General features: G+C 45.0%; 1 pseudogene; it reads left to right on the top strand.

Annotated features, from left to right (window-relative positions):
• Nucleotides 1-366: 366 nt before the first annotated feature.
• On the top strand, nt 367-1,280 carry LOC150062377 (axin interactor, dorsalization-associated protein pseudogene; annotated as a pseudogene).
• The last annotated feature ends 4,976 nt before the right edge of the window (nt 1,281-6,256 follow it).

The following is a 6,256-nucleotide window of genomic DNA, read 5'->3' as shown; positions in this document are numbered from 1 at the left end:
AAGGGAAAAACTGCTGGGCTGGGTGGATCATGCCTGTAGTCTTAGCTACTTAGGAGGCTGAGATCATGGTTCAAAGCCAGCCTGGGCACGAAAGAATGTGAGACTCTTGTCTCCAATTAATCTCTAGAAAAAATGGAAAGTGGTGCTGTGGCTCGAGGGGTAGGGCAGTAGCCTTGAGCTGTCGAGTTCAGGGACAGTGTCCAGGCCCAGAGTTCAAGCCCCACAGCCCACATTTAAAAGAAAGAAAGGGGGCGGCGGTGGCCCTAGCGGTTCCTCCTGGCCCTGTTAATGTCGGGGCCAGGCCCAGGGAGGATGGCGCTCTAGAACCCGGCCTTGCTTCTTGAGGGGCCGGGGTGGGCACCGGCCATGTCGGAGGTGACCCGGAGTCTGCTGCAGCGCTGGGGCGCCAGTTTGAGGAGAGGCGCCGACTTCGACTCATGGGGCCCAGCTGGTGGAGGTGATAGACGAGTATCAGACATTAGCAAGACATCTACAAAAAGAGGCCCGAGCTCCACACAGTAATTCAGAATTCACAGGAGAACAAAAAGAGAACCATAGGCAACATCGCAACATGCTTGGAATTGTGAAGTGCAGCTTTACAGTCCACACAGTCCCAAGAAGAATTTAAACTGGAGGACCTGAAGAAGCTAGAGCCAATACTAAAGAATATTCTTACATATAATAATTTCCATTTGATGTTCAGCCTGTACCATTAAGAAGAATTTTAGCACCTGGTGAAGAAGAGAATTTGGAATCTGAAGAAGATGAAGAAGAAGGTGGAGCTGGAGCAGGGTCTCCTGACTCTGTCCCTGCTCCAGTTCCCGGTACTTTATTACCCAGATTGCCATCGGAACCTGGAATGACGTTACTCACTATCAGAATTGAGAAAATTGGTCTGAAAGATGCTGGGCAGTGCATCGACCCCTATATTACAGTTAGTGTAAAAGATCTGAATGGCACAGATTTAACTCCTGTGCAAGATACCCCTGTGGCTTCAAGAAAAGACACGTATGTCCATTTTAATGTGGATATTGAGCTCCAGAAGCATGTTGAAAAGTACCAAAGGTGCAGCTATCTTCTTTGAATTTAAACACTACAAGCCTAAAAAGAGGTTTACCAGCACCAAGTGTTTTGCTTTCATGGAGATGGATGAAATAAAACCTGGACCAATTATAATAGAACTATACAAGAAACTCACTGACTTTAAACGAAAGAAATTACAACTATTGACCAAGAAACCACTTTATCTTCATCCACATCAAACATTGCACAAGGAATGATCCTGGCATGAGTAACCTGTAACATCTGTGAATTTTACCACTCAGTAGAAACCATCATAGCTCTGTGTAGCATAACATGTTCCCCCTCAACAGGCAGGAAGTGAGCCGTGCCCAAGGGAGCCCATTGCAAAGCTGTACCACAGAACTCAGCATATTACTGACATATAAGACTCCTTTGGATACAGGTTTACTGTAGATTTTGAAACATGTTTTTACTTTTCTAACAGTCTATTTTCTAATTACCATTGCACCTACTCTGCTTCCTGGAACCATACAGTTGTAGTAGGTGTGCTCACCTTCAAAACTTAATACAGCAATAAGAATGTGCGAAGAGTTTACACATCCGCTCACTTTTTCTCCCATTTGCTCTTTTGATTTAACTTCAGATTCTGGGTTGGGGTGGGTAGGACAGTACCAAACTACTTCTGAGAGGAATTGGACCAGTTCTGCTGCCTTGGAAGGTTAGTCTGGAAGTTTGTAGGCTGATTTTTACATGTGGCCTGACGTTAACCTGACCAACAGTTCTGCTGACTAGAACTTGTGTGCCTTGTCCAGATAAGTATCCAGTATGGGAGTGTCCCCAGTTTGTTGCTGTGATTTTTCTCTTTTTTCAAATGACCAGAATGTTTCTCTGCAAGTGAGTATATTTGTAGTCATGTTGATTAGCATTGATATTCTTCCTAATAGATTGTAGATTTAACATTGGAACCATCTCAGAACAATTACATGTTTTTAGGTGGATTTAGTGTCTTGTAAATCATAAAAATTAAAATCAGAGCTAATGAGATACTGCAGGAACTGACTTTCTTCTGGCAGTTGATCATAAAATCTTAAATCCTTCGTACCTCTCCTTAGAATGATGGGTATGTAAAATCTGAAAAGATAGTCTAATTTTTTTAATATAGGTAGATAGGATTACCATTTATTTACTATTTATATATACTGACATCCATCCATATGAAAATTTGCAGCTTTTTACTGTTGAGTATCACCTTGGGCTTAATGATACATAAAATTTTCATAGTACACATGAGGTAGTTATTTGATACACAAAACATTAAATTTGTGATGGGCTTTCTGTGGGTCAATATAGAACCCACATATTTTAATACCTTTAAAAGAACAATGCATGAGGGGAATGCAGTGTCAGTATGTGGCCTATTTTTGAACTAGTGTAGTAACCCAAGTCGATACGTTTGCTTTTTAAAATAATCACAAATGTTTTAACCCTTGCACTTCAAGAGAGAGGTAGTCTCTTATTTTCAGTTGTCTGTTAGGTCAATTGTTTACTAGATGAATGTTAATAAAAATATATGAGCCTGAAAGAATTCTCAACCAAAAAAAAAAAAAGGAAAAACTGAGAAATATGTACGCCTTCAGGTGCAGATGGATCCAGCTATTCAGAAAAGTAGCAACTCCATTTCTCACTGCCTGGCTTCATTTTGCCAGCAAGTCCTCTCTAGCCAGGGGAAGCTGTGTTGACAGCTGAGCCAACACAATGAGAAGTCCCAGCAGAAACATGAGGTCTCTGATTGCCTCGTCTACCTGCTGAAGGGTTGGATGTGTGTTTGATGTGTATCCCCTCAAAGAACTAAAAGGCAAGAAATGGGAAGCCTTACCACAGAAGGGGAAGCTGCTGTTGTTCCATTGCAGAAACCGCAAAAATGAGCCTCAGTTCTGAGCGAAATAAGTAGCCCAAGGAGAATTTAGTGTGATTGGTCTGAAGAGAAGGCCCGCTCTTGAGCCATAGCCTGTTGCCCAATCAGCCTCCCACACCTATTCACCTAGCATCTTGTTGATCTAGCCTTTTCACACCCTCCTCTTTTCCTCTTCTTTTGGGACCAGATCAACCATGAAGACCCAGGACAAGCAGTGGTGAGAGTGCCTTATGCCTGCAATTCTGGTGGAAGGATTAATTTCCAATCTCTGTTCCCCAGGAACATACAGATACCAGGCAAGCCACCAGACAGACTGCCTGACCCCAGCAGGGGAATCCCCTTGTGGGCCCAACTGGGAAGCCCACATGTCCCCTTGACCCAAAGGCTTTGTGTTAACTTCTGCCTCCCATGCTTAGACCCCATAAAACCCCAGCTCCTGTCCTGTCGGGGTCCTTCGTCCCCAGTCCCTCTTGAGGAGGGATGGGAAAAGCACACCCCAACCAGTCCAAGCCGCGAGAGGAGTGGGCCCACTGTCTCCCGCCCTCAGCCTTGCTTCTCTGGAGCACGAACAGAAACACCACGCAGCTTCCTCAAGGCAGGAATCTCTCTCTAAAACTCCCCTCCTTATATTGGGTGTGGGAGCCTATCAGCACAACAGGTGGGCAGGATAAAGAGGTCCACTTGTTTACCCCTACTGCAGGTCTCAGCAGAAAGTTATTAGAATGGCATTACTCGGCCCCCAACATCTCCCCCGTTTTTATCTTAAAAAAGAAAACTTAGGATATGTGGGGCTACCACCATATTAGATCGGCTGTGCCTGTCTTAAGTGTCTCCAAGCTCATTAGTCTTCTTACCCGTTATGGGATCACCAAGTCCTTTTTACTTGGCTAGGTTGATAGGTACTTGGCCCCTGTCTTAGGTTGATAGGCTAATAGCTGGGACTTGCCTGTCTTTGACTACCAGCCGTCTAAGCAAATCAGACCTGAGGGGATGCACCTACTTCCATGGGAGCAGATGCCTGTCGCATTAGCACTTTCTGCGTTGACTTTGTAGGCAAGCAATAGACATATTACAATTATAGAGCATAAAAACAAATCCAAACTGATCAATCCCAAAATAGTGTCAAGATAACCAATCACCAAAGTTAGATTATTGTCAAGATATCACCCAAAGTTAGAATATTGTTACAACTGTGCACATAACAATTCTAGTAATGGCTTCTGAGAGCTACAACGCAGTATTCAAATCATTTTCTGTAGAAACTGCAGTGGCAAGGGCAATACTCGCAGCAGTAACAGCAGGAAAACACAGAAGTCTCTTACTGATGAGTGGGAAAGCATTCTCCTCGGCCTATACAGGCACTAGAATATACTGAGTGGCTCCGAGTACAACAGAGAAAATGGGGAAACATTCCAACATTAACTAAGAAAACATTCACACAAGCCGTAGGGAATAGCAGGGCAATGGAAGAATTAGGAGTCTTCCAGTCCCCCCCCTTTTTGTTTTAAAAATGACTCTGGTCCCTTCATTTTTAGGGGGTTATGGGTGAAGATCCATTTTCTGTAACTTCTTCAAGCTGACTCAGAGGCGTCGACTATGTTTTGTCAGGGATTTTAAAAAGCTTTAGCCTGTTTTCAACTATTCTGAACCCAAACACAGGCTTTCTAAATCACTACCATCAAGCGTCTCTGTGCTACTTTTCACCTGTTCTTAAACTGTTTACTCCCGTATAGACTTAGATTTACCATTCACACACACATTCGCGGTCGTTCCAGTCTGAACCCATTTGGTTCTATTCTAAAATCTCTTCACACACATTCGTTCCCTTTCATACACACATTTGCGGTCGTTCCAGTCTGAACCCACTCGGTTCTATTCTAAAATCTCTTGAATAGAAAATAGGCCTCGCCCTCCGAGAGGTAACCATTAGCCTTGCCCCACTGCTCTGGCCAGAGACTCCCGGGAGGTTCCTCCCTTCCTGGGACATTGCCTCGCCCCCCACGAGGTTCCTCCCGAAGTGACCCGCGCTTCGGAGGTGATCTGGGAATGATTAAAATCCCTTTCACACACACACACACACACACACACACACACACACACACACACACACACACACACATTCACTGGTTTAGTCTTTAAGGAGTTTTCTTTCTCTTTCTCCCTGTGTCTTTCTCTTTGTCTTTTTTCTCTTTCCCTGTGAGCAATTTCAGCCTGTATTTTTCCTTCAAGTTTCCCTGGCCTTTCAGTCCCTCCTTTTTCTTTTGTGTTTTCTTTCAGGCTTCCCTGGTTTTTCAGTCTTTGAGGAGTTTTTCTTCTTTGACTTTTTGTAGGTAGTTGCTTCCCTTTCTCTTGTTTACCACCTTTTTTTTCTTTGTTCCTCTCTTTCTCCTTGTCTTCCTGTCCTTTCCTTTCTCCCTGTGAGCGACTTCAGCCTGCATTTTCCCTTCAGGTTTCCCTGGTTATTCAGTCTTTTTGTGCCTTTCAGGTTTTCTCTGGTTTTTCAGTCTTTCCTCCATGTATCTCTCACTTGGCTCAACTCACAGTCGTGCCTCTTTCATGCCCCATTTCGTGCCCTACATTGGCTCTTTCGTGCCTCTTTTGTGCCCCACGTTGGGCGCCAATATGTCGGGGTCCTTCGTCCCCAGTCCCTCTTGAGGAGGGATGGGAAAAGCACACCCCAACCAGTCCAAGCCGCGAGAGGAGAGGGCCCACTGTCCTCCCGCACTCAGCCTTGCTTCCCCGGAGCACGAACAGAAACGCCACGCAGCTTCATCAAGGCAGGAATCTCTCTCTAAAACTCCCCTCCTTATATTGGGTGCGGGAGCCTATCAGCACAACAGGTGGGCAGGATAAAGAGGTCCACTTGTTTACCCCTACTACAGGTCTCAGCAGAAAGTTATTAGAATGGCATTACTCGGCCCCCAACACTGTCCCAGCTCAGACACACAACCTTCAATCCTGCAGGAAGGACTGTGCCCCTCGCTGTTCCACAACAAACAGTCCTCGCCTATTGAGGCCAGAGTCTGGCCTATTCCTTTTCCATTCTTCTCCATTTTTCCTAATACTGGCTACTCAGGAGACTGAGATCTGAGGATCAAGGTTCAAAGCCAGCCAGAGCAGGAAAGTCTCTGAGATTTTTTTTTTTTTTGGTCCGTCATGGGACTTGAACTCTGGGCCTGGGCGCTGTCACTGAGTTCTTCATCTCAAGGCTACCATCCTACCCCTTGAGCCACAGTGCCACTTCCGGTTTTCTGGTGGTTAATTGGAGGTAAGAGACTTATAGACTTCCATGTCAGGTCCAGCTTTGAACCGCCATCC

This window comes from Megascapheus bottae, chromosome 6 (assembly GCF_031878675.1).
Source record: "Megascapheus bottae isolate mThoBot1 chromosome 6, mThoBot2.hap1, whole genome shotgun sequence".
NCBI classification, from domain to species: Eukaryota; Metazoa; Chordata; class Mammalia; order Rodentia; family Geomyidae; genus Megascapheus; species Megascapheus bottae.
Note: the sequence above shows the minus strand (reverse complement) of the source record. Positions and strands in the feature narration are given on the sequence as shown.